Source organism: Mauremys reevesii, linkage group 2 (assembly GCF_016161935.1).
Source record: "Mauremys reevesii isolate NIE-2019 linkage group 2, ASM1616193v1, whole genome shotgun sequence".
NCBI lineage: Eukaryota > Metazoa > Chordata > Testudines > Geoemydidae > Mauremys > Mauremys reevesii.
Window position 1 is genome coordinate 88,897,150 of NC_052624.1, and position 20,406 is coordinate 88,917,555.

General features: G+C 43.0%; 1 long non-coding RNA gene across 3 annotated transcripts in view; it reads left to right on the forward strand.

Moving 5' to 3' along the window:
• Positions 1–19,935, forward strand: part of LOC120396513 — a 36,093-nt gene extending 16,158 nt beyond the window's left edge. The window contains exons 2-5 of one of the 3 annotated variants that reach the window (XR_005593201.1): positions 8,542–8,643; positions 8,749–8,850; positions 14,627–14,708; positions 18,536–19,935. This is a non-coding gene — a long non-coding RNA (uncharacterized LOC120396513). Of the gene's footprint in view, positions 1–8,541; positions 8,644–8,748; positions 8,851–8,973; positions 9,086–14,626; positions 14,709–16,171; positions 16,688–18,535 lie in introns of those variants that run through there. The other 2 variants (XR_005593200.1, XR_005593199.1) reach the window with 2 other exon arrangements.
• Positions 19,936–20,406: the final 471 nt, after the last annotated feature.

Genomic DNA, 20,406 nt, shown 5'->3' on the forward strand with positions numbered 1-20,406 from the left:
GAGATGAATTCAGACATGAGAGCCAAATTACTTTGTGGAAATTAAAATAGCAGCTGTGGGCTTCTATGAATCCCAGTTCTGATCCATCTCATTAGTTTTCCTTGGATCTTATCTGTCTGACCAGAAGGGGGTTTTGGACCTATTTGGTTAGTTCAAAAGCTGTATTTGAGACTGTATCAATCTTGCATCACTCTCTGTAATTGTTTTATTGATTCTATTTGCTTTGACAAGGCTCAAGGTGGTTGTTGTTGTTGTTGTTTCTCCTACTTAGGTTACATGAAAGAGCCTTGTGCACTGTAATTAACTAGCTTTATTGCATTTACCACTTTGTCAACAAAAGAAGTCTATTCATATTTGATTTGTGACATTCAGGTTTATATTTATGTTGACACACTAATTGCTGAAATCTCTCATTTAACTTAACATCTTGGCTGTGCATCCTAAAAAGCAAATGTTTTCATAGCTATAAGCTGCACTCAATTGTAAAAAATGTTTATCTTGATGTTCTGTCATGTTGTTTTCCTCCTTAATGGTTTACCCTTAAATTTGTTCCATTTACTTTGATTATTTTGACTTGGCTCAAGCTTAAATATCTGTATCTTAGCACTGCTGTTTCTTCGATTCCATCAGTAGTAACCAATCTGTCTGTCACTCCAGTTCTCTAATTGTCACACTGACTGGAGTGGTTCATGACCATGAGAGCCAACCTCAGGCAGACTGTCAAAAAACCAGGGCAGACATCCCAAATTGTTGGTGTGTTCTATAATTAGATTTCACCAATTCAGTAACAAAGGTGAACTCCTGGATCACTAACAATTTTACCATGGAGTCTCAGACTGGAGTTCCCAAGGGGACTATCTTGCCACCCAGGCAAGCTGACCTTAGTAATAAATGGTCGCTTACACCAAAGATCACCAAATATTCAGGTTGTGCCCAGTCTCAAGAGACCAGCCACTCACCCGATGTCCATTTGTACCTTAGATCTCACACCATAGACAACACATGTAGCCAATCCTGCAATAAACTAACTAAAGGAAAAAGAAATGAGTTACAGGTTAAAGCAAGCAAACATATACACAAATGAGTTTATCTGTGATTCAAAAGGTGCTAGAGTTGCTGTAATCTGTCAATTCAAAATGCCTTTCAGGGCTAACCCAGGGGATCTCTTTGCTTGTGTAGAGGAATCTTTGCCCTTCAGAGTATAGACAGCACAAAAAAGATTCATGGCAGGTCTACATTATAGATGCTGCATTGGCGCAGCTGCACCACTTCTGATGAAGACGCTCTAAGCCGACGGGAGAGAGCTCCCCTGTTGACTTAGCAGCTCCACCTCTGTGAGTGGTGGTAGATATGTCAGAGGAGAAGCTGTCCCACTGACATTGTGCTGTTGTTAGAGGAGTACATGGGGAGTTAGGGTCGGTATAAAAATCCACACCCCATAGCAATGTAATTATACCAAAATAAGTGTGTAGTGTAGACCTGGCCTCAGTTTCTTCTTGTCAGGGATTTTTATCCCCTCCTCTTCAGAGTCCAAACTGATGAGTTCATTTGTATGTCCCTTCTTCCTGAAGGGATCTAGGAATGAAATCAACAGGGCCTCCCTCCTCTGATGCTCCACTGGCCTTCAGTGGGCCCTTTTGTACACTGGGTGATCCCTTTACCTTAATTAATAATTCTTTTCCTGTTTGACTGACACAATTACAAAGGTTTACAGAACAAACACTCATAACTTTACACCATGGGCTAGAGAGGTTATAAGCAAGATCAATACATGCAGCCCCCTACAAGCATTTTATGAAGTCTAGATACATTATCAACTTAACATCTAATATCTGTTTTTATAATGGTAACACAACTGGCTTCTAACTATGCATGAGCTGGCACTGGTTTCCAGTCTTGGCATAAGCTGGCACCTGGAATGTGAGCATCAGTTGTTTCTTGGATTCCATTAGTAGTAACCAATCTGTTTGATCATTCACTCCAATTCCCTGTGCTGAGTGTAGAATTGCCCTCTATAATATATTTCTAGTGCTTCATCTAGTTTAAACATTTATTTTTGGATTGCATGTGGTCAGCTTAACATGTGCAAATACTTGTGTAATATTACACTTCAAGCACAACCCCCTGTACAAGGAAGGAGATGAGAGCTTTAATCACTTGAAGGTGTAAATGGTAGTGCTTGAAAAGCAGGCATGCATAGGTTTGCACAACCAAAGCTGCATGTGCAAAATAGAAGCTAAGATAAGGATCCTTTGAAAATTAGTCCTAAAATGTTAAGCTGTAGGTCTTCCAGCACATCCCTGGTCCCTGCACTGAGCAGCCTTCAGCTGAGGGGCAAGATAATACACTAGACAATAGCCACAAGAACGGAGAATCGTGGCTCTAATCTGTGAGGACCAATGTAAGAAGGATTCTGGAAATGAGACCTAATGAAAGAAAGGTACTGGAGTAGGTGTTTGAGGTGTGAGGATGGCATGTAGGGTTAGTTGAAAATCTTCAGCTGAAATGATTTTCCAGAGAAAATGTCTGTGTAAACTGAAACAGCTCAAAAAAAAATCCCCTTCAATTTTCTTTTAGAATTGTTGGGTTTTTTTGGTCAGTGAATCTTTGTTTCCAGCAACTGAATTTTGGTTCAGACTTTTTTTTTGGGGTGGTGGGAAAGGAGGAACAAAAAAATCCTGAAAAATGCTGACTGAAAATTAAGAGTTTATTTTGATGAGATCTTCTTCCCCTCCCACCGCCCCCAGCAGCTTCAGTGATATGGAAATAAGGTATAAAGCCAAAAGTGGGGGAAGAGAGAGTGAATACAATTGAAATACCTCTATGGCCCTAAATATTTTTTGTACCTCCTTGGCATTTACCCCCTTTGAAATACTTGTAGATTATGTCACCCTTAGTCATCATTTAACCAAGGAGTACTTTTAGTTAGTTAATCCTTCACAAGCCAGCCTCTCCAGTTCCTTAACCATTTTTTTATTTTTTTTCTTAGAACTCCCTCCAAATTATCTACATCTCTCCAGAAATGGTTCCCCCAGAAAAGTGTTCCATATTCTAGGTGATCTCCCTCCCGAGCCACATACCAGAGAGAATTTTTTTAACCTCTGTCCTTTATCAAGACCCAATTCTCTCTCCTCTGCACCTTGTGCAGTCACTTGTACCAGTGCAAATGATAATGGTAACTTGGTTTTAAACCAGCAAAAAGTAGGTTTCTGACCAGTCAAGCTGCAAGGTAATGAGGGAGAATCAGGATGACTGTCATGGTGGTGGCTACAGTGAATCTTTATGGGCCATATCCTCAGCTGGCACAAGTCATCATAGCTCCAGTGAAGTGAGCTTTGACTTCGGTGAAGCAATGCCAATTTACACCAGCTGAGTAATGTAGTTTTTAGTTGAAAAACAGTTTTAAAGGGGACAAATACCTCCCTGTTAAAGGGCCGGGGAACAGCCAGCCCTGTCTGGAGAGAAGCCCAGCAGGTAGGTGCTAGGAATCGCCTAACCCAGCTGTACAGCATCTAGTGACTGGGTCTGAGTCTCAGCCTGGGGATATAAATGAGGGCCTCAGCTCCATGCGGGAGCCTGGGACCAGGAGATAGAAAAGTAAGCACCCTGGAGGCCTCCTCAGAAGACTACAAGAGGGTAAGCAAGATCTGTGGACCCCCCACTCACCCCCACCAGGCTTTGGAAGGTCCAGACTCTATAGCTCTCAGAGGGCCCACAATCTCGGTTGAGAACAGGACTGTTGCTTTTTGTTTATGTGCCAGATAAAGGGCTATATAGGGAATGGACAGTGTTTATTGCTTGTTCCAGGCTGTTGCTTGGGTTCACCCTGTCTACAGCAAGACATAACTTGCTCAATCAACTCCCCCTCACTGTTTCGACCAAGTGTGTTTTTTCTAAACTTCACATCATGTTTCATGCAAATAGTAATTCCAAAGCAGTTTTGTTGTAGATCATAAAATACTCATAGATCGAATCCTTTCTAGGTTTGATTAAAATCACTACCTGAGCAACTGGGTGTAATTCGTGCTAGGGAGGCAAGATGTGGACCATTTAAAAGAGTGACACATCCTGTGGGAGACGAAAGGCCTTGCAGACTTCACTGCAACAATGCCATTGAACTAGTCTTAAAGACTGACCAAACTAAATGAGTTGCTGAATTTGTGGGGTTGGATTTAAATCTCAAAATTGTTTTATTGAATCTATTTCCCAGTGCCACAATACTGGTTATTTTCTTCTCCACTGGTAATAGCATACAGAGCTCTTCAGATTTACTTGTGCTATTCAGTTTAATCCTAAAATCCCTGCTTGTCACTCTGATAGTCCAGTGCAAGAAACAAAGTCAGGAAACTTCTGATATATGGAGATGACCTTCATGTAAATTCTCAAATTCCCCACTAAATCTATATCTAAAGACCTGGATTTAGTTATTAAAATTTGGCAGTTTCTCAAACTGGTCTAAATCGGTTTACCAAATGGTGCCTCTCTGATCTCTACAACAACTGAAATATCAGTTGGAGAATTAAGTACATGTTCTACCTGAGGATATGCAATGAACTCCAGATTGTGGACTAGAACATACAAAAGGCATGATAACTAAGATGATAATTAACTCTGAACCTCACGCTGTGGGGACACAATAAGAGCAATCAAGATTATTAGGGTTTCATAATTAAATGATATACTTGAAATGTCACTGACGCATATTCCAACAATGTATTTTAAGCAATTAGAAAAAAATTATGTTCAGCTTGTTGTGAACCATAAGAAGCCCAGGAATTTATATTTTGAAAAGCTATGCTATCATACGGTTTTAAAATGTATGTAACCTAAACGATACCAAATGTCCTTTAATCCTACACAAGTTTGCCATTTATCCTGCCCTTTATGTTCTGGAAAGGGAGATCAGAATGGTATTAACTACAGGTATTTGGAACCATCCTGCAGGGGTATTACAGGGTAGTTCATGTTGACCTTCAGGGAATATGTGATGGATGAAATCACGGAAGTACGGTTTTTCAGCACTGGGCTGTAAATGGGAAATTAATGGAGTTCATTGGCATAAAACTGGTACAACAGGATGAAGAATTGGACCCATATAGATGAAAGGTGGAAGCTGGTTAAATTGCGAGTCTAAACAATCTCAGAAATCATGAATAAAATCACTTTTTTGGTGGAATGTTAATGTTTAAAAGGGCTTGTGATACTGGCATATCAGGTGCCAGCTCATGCTAGGGTCTCCATGCCTTAGTTGAATATTGATTCTGTCTATGTATTTGTCAATCTGGCTCACCTGGGTATTATGTTGTACCAATAAAAACTAGCAGGATCTTATTCAAAGGGAAAAGACATTTGTCACATTTATAAAAAATAAAATAAAAAAATAAACAAAAACAGCAAACATACTTATATTATTATTATTTATTTATTTATTTATATATATAATATATATATATAATGTGTATCCATTCACACAACCATTCATACAAGTTGTGTGATATAGATATTATAGTTACAGTTGCTTTGTGACAGAATACTGGCCAGGTATCCTGTACAAGAGTGTGGAGAGAGTCCGGGTCAGGTGCACCTGATGATGCTCCTGAGGGCTGGCAGCAGAAACATTGAAAGTCCTTATTTATCAGTTTCCAGTTTTTTAGGAATTTTTTTCCTGTTGTTCTTTTTTTCTTCTGCTGTTAGATCAATCAGCAGATAGCTGGTCCATTCTGTGTCCTTTGTTTCCTGAGAGGTGCGGGGTGGATTCCAGTTCGCCCTCCAGGGGTCATCTGGTTGATTCCACTTGACACCTTCTTCGGCCGACACTGAATTTTCTAAGCTGGTAACACCCTAACCATTCATTCAGCATTTAAACTAGACACTCATTCACATATATTTTTTATCTTAACTACATTTATTTTACTGTTTCTTTATCCTTTTGGGGTGTGAGACTCCTTGTCTTTTAACAATTAAAAACATAAAGTGAGGTAAAAATGAATTTAACAGAGGTGGGGGTCTCTATTTGTATGTTACATAGTTTTGCCTGAGGCAAAGAGGTAATTGACGGCTTGTGCGCTGAGTTAACAAAGTCAATTGGCCAATTAGCAGTATACAGAGGCAATTGACAGCTCCCGCAATGAGTTAACAAGGTGCTGAGTCAATTAACCAATCAGCAGCTTACAGCGGCTATTTACAAAACAAAGTAGTTACAAAGTTTCACTTAGAAAACAGGCATTTAGAGTCAATTGACGTCAATTAACCAGTTAACAGCGTACAGCCGCTGCTACAAAGCAAAGTAGCGATTTCAAAGTTTCCCACTTTAGAACACAGGCGCTTAGAGTTAATTGACGTTTAAAAAGTTTTGTACAAAGTATCTCCTTGAGCAGGCTTGGTACAGACACAGCTATTTCTAACAATAAATCCTTACAACAATAAATCCTTACAAATCTACTCTTAACATAAACCTTACACAGATATAGAGTATTAGTTAATAATAAAACAATAAATCAATAAATCATTTCTCATATAAACCATGTGTAATGTAAACCTTCTTTAATATCCCTACAATTAATATTAAAATAGGTCTTAGAATTATAAGAATCTGTTCAGTGTTTAGACTCTATTGAATGCTTTTGAGTTGCTGGATGCATTTATCTCACTTATAACATTGGTATCCCATATTGTAAAGTAATACTTGAGCATTCACATTGTAAGCCTCAGCCTGTGTAAATCAACAGACAGAAGAGAGACACTAACTAGTGTGAAATGCTGGCCTCCAAAAGAAGGTGTTATGTGCTGCCTGACAAGGAAAGTCCATTGGCACTAGATTGGAACATTAAAGAAGACAAAAGACGTTGGCCAGGTCTACACTATAAACTTACCTTGCTGTAACTGTCGCTCAGTGTGTGAAAAATCCAGACCCCTGAGTGATGCCGTTATACTGACCTAACCCCCGCATGTAGACTGGGGTCTTCTCCCATTGACATAGCTACCATCTGTTGGGAAGGTGGATTAACTATGCCTATGGGAGAAGCTCTCCTATCGGCATAGCAGGGTCTTCACTTAAAATGCAACTGTAGCACTTCAGTGTAGACCTACCCTTAGTTGTTTACTCTCTCTTCCCTGCCCTCCCCCCCGAAGATGAGTCTTGCCAGTGAATTCCTTCCATCAGCTGAGTTTGCAGCTCAAAGAATTGGGGACAGGAATAAAAACTCCTAACAAGGAGGAACTCTTTTTGCTGCCTGGACTCTAGGAGCAAGCTTTCTAGGCATAAGTAAGGGAACTCCAGCTGTTAGCCTGGGTTTGCCCTAAAGGACACAGAAGCTTCTATAATAAGCAAAATCCGTATTACAATCTTAAATTTCAAAAGGTGACTCATTTGTGTGTGTTTACTTGTTTTAACCTCAGAAATAGCTCTTGTTTTCATTTTCCCATTTAAAAAATAGGTTGTTTTTTTTTAAATAGGCTCAGCTAGAAGTGTTGTCTTTTTGGTGTGAGATCTAACGTTCAATTGATCTGGGTCCTGGAGTGAGTGATGAGACCACTGGGACTGAGAGTAACCTGAATATTACTGTGATGTGTGTTTGTAAGGGAGTGGCTCTCAACCAGGAGTACGCAGAGGTCTTTCAAGGGGTACATAAACACATCTAGATATTTTCCTAGTTTTACAACAGACTACATAAAAAGCACCAGCGAAGTCAGTACAAACTAAAATTTCATACAGACAATGACTTGTTTATACTGTTCTCTATTATACACTGAACTGTAAGTACAATATTTATTAAGGCTGATTGATTGTGGTTAACTTGTGTGATTAATTCAATTAATCACTTGACAGCCCTAATATTTATATTCCAATTGACTTATTTTATAATTATGATAAAATGAGAAAGTAAGCCATTTTTCAGTAAGTGTGCTGTGATATTTTTGTGAGGTGGAACCTGGGGTACGCAAGACAAATCAGACTCCTAAAAGGGATACAATAATCCAGAAAGATGGCTCCTTACACCAATGGTTCTCAGCCTATCGGCAAGATAAACTCAAAATAAGTAAGACAGATCAGAGTACTTAAGGAAACTCCAGATTAAGGCTCTTGTAGTGCCTGAGGAGTTTGCACTTGATTGGTTGGTGAAATCTAATTATAGAATTCACAATCAACTTGGGGTTTGTGCCTTGGAGTTTAACAGTCTGCCCTGAGGTTGGTACCTGTGCTCTCAAGTCACTGTAGAACAGCTTGACAGGGCCCTGTTAGAAGAACCCCCGTTAGTTCCCAGCAGCCATATCACATCAATAGACTTTATTTCTTTTTCTGTTAATGCTCCATAGCTTGTCTTCTGGACATTCACTTAGATTCTCTTGGATCTAAGAACCTTCCAGAAATGCCTACTTCTCACCTCCACCCTCACACATATACTGTTAGCTCAGGCAGCTGAGTAGAAGATGATTATGATATTGCAGAGGAGCTTCTCGCCCTCAAGAGAAACATGGGAAGGAACTCCAAGAAGCAAATGTGGCAGGTTAAGCAGGTTTTTTCTCACCTTTTTTTTTTAGATCTTCTTTCTCTGAAGAGAGCAATCAGGCTCCATGCTCCCAGTTGATAACCCCCAAAGGGACACTGCTCAGCCCTAGTATTTGGGGAACAAAACTAAAGAGGTGGGTAGAGCATTGATCAAGAAAAAAAATTATACCACCCGCTGAAATACAACAGATAGTGTCAAAACAACTCCTTGATATTGAATCCTGTGCCTATTACTCTAGAATACTGAGGAAAAACAAATTAGTCATGTTGGAGAGAAGAAAACACCCAGTTGGAGGGTTTTTTAATTCATTCAAATGGTGTCTCCACCGTATACATACACGGTATGTTTCTATTTACTGCTATTTTAATTTCCTGTTTACCACCCTCCCAGTTATAAATGCAGCACTTCTCTTCAATCACGTCACATAAATCTCAGTATTCTTTTTTTTCTGTTTTTCTGTAAGTGCCTGGTTCTTAATCATACAGGCTCCTCTTCTGCCTCTGATGCTGAAGCTGTCTAGAGAAGAACACTGTTAATTTTTTTTTGCACCCTCCATTTTCCCCATATATCAGAACACATAAAGGTATTTGGTCTGGTAAATTAGATTCTGGCTTTTAAAGATTGCTTTGCCTACATGTGGTTTATGGGGAAGAAATCACTCCATGTCACAAGTGTTTACACTGCCAAATTACTATAAGGTTTCTGTGATGGGATCCCTGGGTTCAGCCTGGGATCACTATACCCCCTTAACTCTCCAGCCTGAACAGTCTCTCACAATGCTTTGCTCATGACAAGCAGCAACCCCCCCTGCACTGTTAGCACTCAGTACAATTGCATGTGGAGTTGCACACCTGGCTAGATTGCATGAATGCTCCCAGAGCCACTCATGAATCACACAGAGAAAGCCACCAGTTGAATCCCCCCAGCCTTGCATCTCAGGACTATACCATCTTGCACTTCATCAATGGAAAGTGGATATACACTATCCTTTGTGAACCTGAGCAGACTTACCAACCCCTTCAGGCAAACTCACTGGTAAAGATAAACAGGTAAACCAACTTATCTTTACCAGTGATGAAATGGTGAACCAATTAATAAACTTGCACTGCTCATCTTGAGTTGGTTACCAAAAGAAAAGAAAATATAAGCATGCAGTCTAAACACTCAACCCTATTAGACTAGGCAACATCTAGATTAAGCAGTTTTTCTCACCTCATTGGATATTGCAGTTCCTTGGACACTAGTTTCACCCTTGAAACCTGGGCCAGTCTCCTCTGTTGGAGTCTTCAGTCTTCTGAGTTGCTTTGTTGCTTGCAGTATAGGTGGGGAGAGGAGAAAAGGCCAAGCATGGGGCTGCTGTGTTCTGTTTTATGCCCTTTGTCTATGTGCTTAGAGAACACAAGTCTAGGCATATCTGGTGGGTATTGCTGAGTTCCCAGGGAAGGTTGAGCAATTCCAGTGTTTTTTTTCCCCCCAGGAGTTGAAATGGGAGGGGAGGGTTAATTTTTTTTGGGGGGGAGGAGGTTAAGGGCCAATGAGGGGTGAGACCATGAGGGTGAAGGTAGACTGTATGGCACCATAGTAAAAACTTAAAAATGTTTTATAACCATTTTATTAGATTTAACTCATGTTTTAAAATCATCACACAAATTAATGTTGGCTACTCAAGCCTTCCATGAAGCACTACATCTACATCCTTCTTGGTTTCTTGTTATAATTTTGCACAACTCTGTTAATGAACTTCTTGAATGCAATGTGTTCATCTTTGGTGGCTTCTTGTGTGTCTGGTAGTTCCATTCCTTCAATTGATATACTCATTAGTTCATTCACATGATCAGGCAGAAGGCGACTTCTTTCAGAACACAAAATTCTATTCAATGATGAAAAAGAACTCAACTGTAGTTGTTGTGACTGGGAGTAGCAAGAGATGAATTCCTACTTCTTTCATCCCAGGAAACCTAGCACAAAGGTTGGGTCGAGCCACTAGTGATGATAAAGAAATTGAAGTCAAATCTTCATTCATTCATCATCTGTGTTCAAATTCTGTTTTGTCCTGAACACACGGCAGCCCCATTGCTGGTAGTGCCTCACTCCACTCAACTGTCGGTGTTTTATAGGACAGGGATCTGTAAAAGTTACGTAGAGGTTGAGTAGAATCTAGAAGTCACTGTTGTAGATCTTTAAGAATCAAGTCTGTACTTTTTCAGTTGTCTTAACAAACACTTCTTGTCCTCTTCACGTAAGGTTTCAATATAAATGTCTTCAGTAATCAACTTCTGGACTCAAGTCTTTGCTTCTTCCGGTACTTTTTCAATGGATAGCTCTCTGATCCAAATGTAGCTTCTATTGCTCGACAAAGATCTACTACTGTTGTAGCAGATGCCTGGATGGCATTGTTTAATGACCCAATGACCCAAGTGGTTTCAACAGTAGATTTACAAGAGAGATAATGGGACTAGTCTTCTCTGAACATAGTAGCAAAAATAATTCACCAGCCTCACTACTTAGTATCTACCAAGATGGGATAGATCTTTCCAAAGCCAGTAATAACAGCTGGAGTAACTTTAAGACAACAGCCAAGGATTGCTCATGAGAATCCCAGAGGGTTTTCCCAGGTTGGACTAATTTGAACTTCAATCTCAGTGTATTTTCTATATTTTCCAAGATATTCAGTCTTTTTGGACTCTTGCTGAAAAAATAATATAATGAAGACATTAAATTTATAGCTTTTAAAATGTCTTTTTTGAAGAGTCTGCAGCTCGTCATAGTGCTAATTGGAGTAGATAGCCTCTGCAGTATGTATAGGAGAGATTAGGGTTACACTTTTCTCCTGAGCAAAGCTTGTATTCCATGTCTTCTAGAGAAGTTTGTAGCTCCATCAAATGCACAAGCAGCCATCTGTCTGGGGTCCAACTGACAAGCATTTAACTCTTCTACGATGTGGGTTGTCACAGATGCAGCTGATGTGTCTTCTATAACTTGAACATCTAGAAATGCATCTACAGACCTACCACTGACATAAGATAACGTACACAATGACTTGATGCCCATTTGCATCGGTTCATTCATCAGCCATGTACGCAAATGTTTTGAATGTGGTGAGAGTTCTTCACTTTTTCAACCGTTGAGTCTTTCACTGTTGCACCAGCTGAGTTTCTTGAAGAAAGATAATGAGCATTTGTCTTGTTCAGAACCAGTGTTCAACTTCATGATGAACAAGTGACAATGAACTCAACATTGGCCTCCAGTTTGTAGTGTGTGGTATCTCTTGCTTAAATAGAAAGTATGATACCATAGTCATGTGTGTGCCTGTGAACTGTGGTGTGTCTCCAGCATTCTTAACAGCCTCATTAACACTCACCAGTGTTGTCCTTGGTCAGCAGAGACTCAGAGTTCAGTGGTGCTTTCACATGATTTCACCTCCCAGGTGGGGGAAGAAGGCACCTTGCTCATTCCTTCACCTGCTCACTGTTTGCTCTGGCTACTGTTGTTCATTGTGCCACCGTTCACTCCATCAATCTGTTGCCAATGGCCCTGCACTGTCAGCTTCTGCTGCCACTTGCCACTGTGACCTCTGCAAGTTGGTCTCTTGAGGTTCCACCAGCTCTCAATGATTTCAGCTCTCAGTGGGGGAACCTCACTGCTAGTGCAGACTGAGCCGTCTCTTCCACAGAAACACTGTCCCACAGCAGTTCTAAGTGCTAAGACCTGATTATCAGTGATTTCAGCTGTAGTGGTCACTTAACAAAACAAAAGACTATCTATGGAGCCTAATCAGTTCTGTCTTTAAATAGTGGAGAGGGGCAGGTCAAATAGTACTTGTGGTTCAGGCAGACTAAGAAGCAAAACACCTGTCCCCACCCTCTCTCTTGATGCCCTCAATCAGCACAGTCTAAGTACAGTTCTACTGCCCTTTACTCATACAATAAGAATAACATTTAATCCCACCCATGCATTCAAGTGATTTGTAACCCAACCCCAGCCAAAATCTATCACTTGGGCAACACAGCTGTGTTTGCTGGATACCTAGGTAGATTAGGTGTGAACGTAAATACATTCTAGTCCTGAAGCCTTTCCGACCAGCTCATCACTATCTGTCAGGGAGAGCGCATTTAGACTTTGCTTACAAATCATAATTTGAAATTATTAGGTTGGCCAACATCACTGAAATGAATGCACTGACGTTGTCATAAAAAAAACAGCTGTATAAGGAAGCTAGTCTATGTTCATACTTTTCAAATCTATTATACTTTTTCAGATACATGTATTTTATCATACATGTTATATGCTTTTTAAAGGATTTCTATTTCAATTCAAATTTCCAAACAATCACTAAATTGGCAACACTGCATGTAACAAGTTCACAAAACTGTGAGGGGTATTGGGGAAATTTGGGGGGAGGGGGGAGCGAGGGAGTATAGGGAAATCCCTGATACAATTTCCCCTGCTTGGCCTCATGCAGGTGAGTCATTGAATTGTAGCTTCCTTGCTGGACAATGGCTGACAGTTGTTTGATACCTGCCTGGGCACTGGTTACTTTCCTTGTTGTTGTCTGTTGGGCATGAATATCTGGTTGATTTCCCAAGTTACAGCATGTTTTAGTGACAACCATACAACACAATTCTCATAACTTCATATGCATTAATGATATACATATTTAGATAGAACAATAACTTTCACCTGATCATAACCTTTCCCCCTGATACCTTACATGGCATGCTTTAAATGCAAGATCAGAATTATATATACATGAGGAATATGGGGGCTATAGGGTGCTCCCCTAAGGCATAGAATGTCAGTTTCATGTAAGTAGAGAGGATCTGTATGCAGATTTTCTGTCATACTTGTAAGAGATACAGTGAGGATGAGGGAGAATTTCAAGTGCAGTGTCCTTTTTAGATTCTTATGCCTAATAGCCTGTGTTTGGTAATGTGATTAATCATAGAACCATAGGGTTAGAAAGAACCACAAGGGTCATCTAGTCTAAATCCCAGCAGGATTTGTTGTGGCTGAACCATCCAAGAGACCTCTATCCAACCTCCTTTTGAAAACCTACAGAGAAAGAGCTTCCACAACCTCCCGAGGCAGTCTGTTCCATTGTCCTACTGTTCTTACAGTATATACTGTGGTGGGAAGATGGATACAAAACAAATGTTTTGGGGCCTCCGCTGGCAGTCTTGATGGAAGAATTCAGTTCTTTGTTTCTTGATCAGGAGCTTAAAATAAAAGTCCTGGGCTTTGTGGAAACTTTTTGCTTGTTTTTATTATAACCCACCTAAAAGTGGGTCTGGAAATGCTGATAGCCTGCATCTGTGTGTACAGTTACCACAAGTGTTACTATCATGCAGTGCCACTGCTAATGTTGATGTGCCTGTTTGTTTATGTAGAGTATAATAATCCTATCTTTAGAAGCATGTTTAAAATACTGTAAAATTGAGTCTTGTAGAGACACTGTTGCAAACTGGATTCTTCAGAGCGGCACACAAAAAGCCATTTGCTTGGCATAGCAACAAGCTGTATTGGTCCTACAAAAACCAGGTATAATCTATTTTCTTGACTACTAGCAGCTGGTGCCTTATCTAGTAACTATTTACATACAGACAGACATCTCTCTTATAAACCACTCTTGTAACATCTCTTCCTATAACAAAAGTTAATCGAGATTCAGTTAACTAGTCTCTTAAATGACCAGACAAATATCTACTGTTCTTCCACATTGTGGCTTTATTTTGCACTCCTCCTTTCTCTTGCCATTTGCCCTCAGGACATTTTCTGTTTGGTTAGATTTTTCTGGCATCACCATTGCCAACTCCAGAAGGTGACTAGTGAGCGAGCTCCTTTCAGTCATTGCCATTTCCCATTGTATCTGAAGTGGGGGGATGACTCACTGGGGGTTGAGCATTTAGACTGCATGCTTATATTTTCTTTTCTTTTGGTAACCTTCAGCACAACGGTTTTTGGGAAATGACTGACTGACTGCAGCAGTAGAGCCGTTCTTGTACACGTGCCATGTATGAGCTTGCTGCTATTCTTTGAATACATGTCCCTGCCCTTCGCCATCTCTTGTCTCTGTTTATATGCTGGCTGTTGATTTTTTTTGTCCCCCTCTCTTTCAGACATAGGATATACAGTATACTTCCCAGTGGGCAGAGGAAGCTCATCCTACACATCTGAGGCCCACAGCAGATTGAATGCTGGGTAAACCCATACAATCTTGGCTAATACTGGGGATTGAACGGGCAACATCTAGAGCTAATAGCATGAATCTCTATAGTGTGAGCTAGAGCCAGGCACTCAAGCTGAGACGTGTAACAGACCCATATCCTTTGTAGAGCACGTAGAGGGGGACAGAATAACATACCAACAAGATGTGAAACATCTTTGTTTGTTTTATGGGATGGCCAATTTAACTCAAGACAGCTTTTTTAAAATGGGATCATTATTCAAGATCAGATCTATGGGTGAAATCCTGGCCCCATTCACTTCAATGGGGCCAGGATTTCACTCATGATCTATATCAGTTAGAGCTGGTCAAACAAGGGGAACTGTTTGCCAAAACACAAATGAGGAGGAGAATACATAATCTATTAGTTTTTGAAAACTTCCACGCTTTACCAAAACAAACAAAGGAACCTCCCACCCCAATCTTTCCATCCTTTATTCCCCCCCACCACCCTGTCTTCTGGAAGTTAAATGAGAAGAAGAAACAAAACTCTGCTTTGTTTTTCCATTGAAAATCCAGAAAGTTTTAACCAACATGTAACTTTTGGGGGAAGTTTGTTTGTTTTGTCCAGTTATAGGCCACTTTGATCAGCTCTGATAACACTGATAGCTGAACCATAGTGACCTGAGCAATTCCTTGCCCATTATGGCTTCTGTCCACCATGGAAAGTGTAACAAACAGCCACAGAGAGGTCAAATAACACCAATGTGCCTAAGTGTGCTAGAGGCAGAGGGAGGCTAGGAATAATGAAGAGATGATGATTAGTGGTTTCCATCGAACGCATACTGCTTTCCAAAAGTGGGTGACCATTATCCTCATTTTGAAGCTGGGGGGTGGGAGGGGGGCGGGAACTGAGGCATACAGACACTAGTGACTTGTCCAGTCAACCAGAAGCAGTCTGTGCATGGAGTTGGGGATGGCACTAGTTTTGCCTGTGGCTCCTCAGATTCTTCCTGCTAGCAGGGCCGCACTACCTTCCCCTCTCCTGTGGCTACAATTTCTTCTTTCAAAAGGGACAGTAATTATCAGGTGAATGAGGAGAACATGGCGGCGGCTCTGAGTTGAGACCTGTGCAGTTTCCCAAACACTTCCCCCTTGTGCAAGCTTCAGGAGAAGAGAATTTAGAACTTAAGTCTCTGCATTTTAAAGTTTCTAATGAAGGCAAGATGTTGAGAAGTGGTGAGAGCTACAGGAATTGGGAACTCTCTCTTTGAATGGTTTGTGAGCCTGCTAGTGCCCCTCACTGTGTTCTGTTTTAGACCCTGCCAGAAATCAGCCATAGCAGCGTAGGGTATATAGATAGGTCTTGCATATATGTGTTTTGTTAGTAACCTCATTATCTGGAACCCACCTGTGTCCATATGATTTCTCTTCCAATTATGTAAAGAGAAAAAGACAATGTGATTACTCTTCTTTTTTTTTTCTTTTTTTTTTTCAGTGCCTGTTTGAAAACTGGGTAAAACTTTTACAACCAAACCATAACCTTAGGAAAGTACGCATGCTTTCAGATTTCAGTATGAACTCTAAACCCAACAAAAACTTGCTCAAGTAAGGTTTCTGTTTTGTGAAACATAGGACAAAACTGAGCTAAGTTATGATGGACTCAGGGTTGAGTTTCTATTGAATCTCTTATTTCCTCCCTTTGTGTCAGGGTGGGATTTGTGTTTTCAGGTGCAAACTATAATGTAATGGATTTTGCCCTCCCCATTAGCTGGATTGTAGGTGAGTGTGTTTTTCAGAGCTGGGGACTGGGGCATAGGAAGTGAAGCAAAAGTGTCCTTGGACGTGGTGCTCCCTATAGCCAGTTCTAGGGGAACAGACACTTCTGTGTAAGGGTTCTGAGTGCATTACAGGACACTTAAGACTGTGTGGTGTCTCACTCCCCTCATTCAGATACCCTGATGCTACCATAGAACTCTGCAGGTTTTAGAGGCATTTTTGATGTTAGAACCCAGAACTCATAGGCTGTGAACGTACCCAAAACCCAAAGATGCCCTGGAATCCCTGTGACCCAGTACTGTCACATTTCCCTTCTGCTCTTTTCCATCAGCTCACTGCAAACTCTTCTCCTGCCAAGCAAAACAATTACTTCAAATAAACAAACAGGGTACATGCCATGTACAAGCTTCAAGTCTCTAGCCCACTTACAGATACACTCACTAGACTAGTTTTCCTCCCTTGCACTGGGCGGGGAGAGGGGGGGAAGAGGGAGGAATTAGTTATGGTTTGCAGAGAAGTAACATTTCCATCCACCTGTCTTATTTTTTTTTCTCTCTCCCCCCTTTATCACCTGGCAGTGGAGAGAAGTGTGGGTATGATGCCCACTTGCAACAGCTCAATTAGAGCACCAACTGTTCTTTCACTTTTAATCAAAATGTCAACAACATGTTCTTGTCAATACAATGCCCACTCTCCTGAACCTGAGTAACACCAGCATTTGAATCACAGGACAGATTTTACACTTGCTTGCCATTTATTTTTATTTGGCTGCCCTTTTGTAGCTGACAGGAGGATACTGTGTAGGCAGTGACTTATAACACAAAACTTAGACAAAATTTCTCCTAAATCTATTTAATTCATAACCTTAGCATCTTTATTACTGAACCCTTGAGAAATGTCTGGTCACCAAATGTCTTTGCACCATGTGCAAAGGTTAGACTAAGTTGGCAAATGTGGTTTATAACACCACACTTGAACTCAGAAAAAGTAGAAGCTTTGTTTTGATTTGTCAAATGTATAACTCAAACAATAATGGACAAATTTTAAAACCCAGGCTTTGGTTCAGATTAGCCCCCAGAAGTTTGGATACTTATCTGAACATCTTGAGTTTTTCTTCTTCGAGTGATTGCTCATGTGTATTCCACAATAGGCGTGTGTGCTCACCACGTGCACCGGTGTTGGAAGTTTTTCCCCTAGCAGTACCTGTAGGGGAGCACCCCAGCAACCCTGGAGTGGTGACTCCCCCCCACCCTCAGTTCCTTCTTGCCACCAGTGAAGGTGCTTCGGAACTGCTCTGCTCCAGCTTTCTGCAGCTTTTCCCCAGGACTCTTGTTCGTACAGTGTACGGTACCTGTAGTTTGATTAGTTTAGTTAGTGCACCCAGGCCGGGCATGCCCTGCACCCCAGGTTTTAAGTCATGTGACACTTGTAGGCGACCGATGCCAGGGAGTGATCTGCACATGGACTGTTTACACTGTTTGGGTGAAACCCATCTCAGTGGTCGCTGCAAGATTGGCAAGTCGTTCAAGCCTCAGACAGACAGAGAGAGAGAGAGAGAGAGAGACATTAGGCTCTGGGCCATCCTGATGGAGCAGCGCACTGGAGTCAGGGTCAATGCAGACTCCGAGTCGGCAGTGAGTACCTCCCCCCCCAGCGCCATCTACCAGTCGGCACTGCTCTCTGTCCGTAAGGCATGCCAAGAAGGCTAAGAAGAAGCCTTCTCTGCTGCGGCACCAGATGAGATTGGGGGAGAGGATAGACCCATGTTGGACAGTCCTCGGTCCCCATTAGCCTCTAGGCCTCCAACTCAAGTCAAGTGGAGTAGCCTGGCCCATTTGGAGCAGGCTTCTCCGGATGTGCGGATGCCCTCCATGCCGGAGGCCTTGCAAGTGGCCCGGGTTATGTCCATGCCAGTACCAGGAGCACCGCCAGTGTTGGCCCACAGTCCAGAGGCAAGCTGCTGCTGGGATCTCCGCAGCCACTCCCATCTTAGTACTGGTCCTGGTCGAGAAAATGTTCCCGACACCATTCGCTGCTCAGCGACAGTCCCATGCAGGTTGCCATCAACCTCCCTCACAACCAGGTTGTCTAGCTGGGTTCCAACGGACAGACTCCAGGCACTGCTCCGCCTTGAGGAACGGACACCAACAGGACTGAGGGAGATGCTGCTGAAGGCCCTCGTCTCAGAGTGGCTATTGTAGCCAATCACAACACAAATGCTGATGCCGTTCCCATTCGTCTCGCTCCAGGACCCCGCCATGGCACCGCTTCCACAGACCAGGGTATCGATCACTGGTGCCTTGCCATCGCAGATCTGCCCGCCGGAGCCGATCATGGAGTAGCTGCTACCAGCAGTGCCATTCCTCCACAGTGGGATCCCAATCTCGTGGTTGGCACCGCTCCTGGCGCTGCCACTCCTCCAGGTCCAGGGACAGTGAGACAGGTCATACATCAGCCCGGCCTCCCTTCATAGTTGTCCATCGATGGGTCAGGCTGAACAGCCTGCTCGGCTGGTGCCACAGCAGGTGAAGTGGCACATGGCCCCATGGCTGGCACAGTGGTACCAGTGGGCACCGTGGCCCCAACACAGCTCCTGGTGGGGGCTCGCTCGGTGGCTGGAGCCTCAGAATGGCTGTTAGCCTCCCTCTCCTGGCCTCCGAGGAAGGAGTTGGTGGGACGTGCATCTTCGACGCCATGCCCATAGAACGACCAGGTGGTGGATCCTCTGGTACTGGTAGACATACAAAGTACCGCGCCCGCCTCCTGGCCCTCTCCTGATGAGGCAATTACGGCCCCTCCGTCCCACAGGAGGACTCTAAAGCCCACCAGGAACTATTGAAAAGGGTGGCATCAAATCTCTTCCTTTAGGCGGAGAAGGTGGAGGAGCCCTCGGACTCCCTTTTTAACATCCTGTCTGCATCGGTACTGGGCAGGATGGCCTTGCCACTCCACGAAGGGGTGGTGAAAATTTCAAATGCCTTGTGGCAAACTCCAGCCTCATTTGCCCCCGCCATCTCTAAGAGCAGAACACAAGTATTTTGTGCCCATCAAGAGGCATGAATACTTATACACCCATCTTGCCCTAACTCCCTGGTGGTTGAGTCAGTCAACCACAGGGAATGGCAGGGCCAACCAGCCCCTGCTCCGAAAAATAAAGATTTAAGGAGGCTGATTCATTTGGCAGAAAAATTTATTCGTCCTCAAGCTTCCAGTTTCGGATGGTGAACCATCAGGCTCTCCTGGGCTGATATGAGTTCAATCTATAGGGCTCTCTGCCCAAGTTTGAGGACTCCCTCCAGGAGTGTGACAGGAACGAATTCAAAGCTCTGGTGGAGGAGGGTACAGTGGCTGCCAGGGCAACCCTGCAGGCAGCTTTGGATGTGGCGGCCATGGCCACGCAGTCCATGGCCTCCACGGTGTCCATGAGAAGAGCGTAGTGGCTCCTGCTGTCTGGGCTGTCCAGTGAGCCACAGACAGGGCCAGCCTTACCCATACACAAAGTGAGCAGCTGCATAGTGCTCCAGCCCACTGCCCTGCCTCTTCCCCAGGCCCACTGCCCTGCCTCTTCCCCAGGCCCACTGCCCTGCCTCTTCCCACCCCTGCTCCGCACCAGCCCTGCCCTCACTCCACCCCTTCCCCACAGCCCCTGACCCTGCTCTGCCCTAGCCCCACCTCTTCCCACAGCTGAGGACTGCAGCCAGGCCAGGCCTGCACTCACCGGCGGTGGGAAGTGCAGGGACCCGGCCATAGCCACGCTGCCAGTGAGTGCTGGGGGGGGGGGGGGGGGCGGGTTCCCACCAGCCCCTCCCCTGCAGAGGCCTGGGGGTCCCAGAATAGTAGGAACAGCGCTGGGCGCAGACCTCCTTGTGGGACATCCCGTTTGATGGCAAGGCTCTGTTTGCAGGACAGATGGACATAAAACTGCATGGCCTAAAAGACTCACTCCTGCACTAT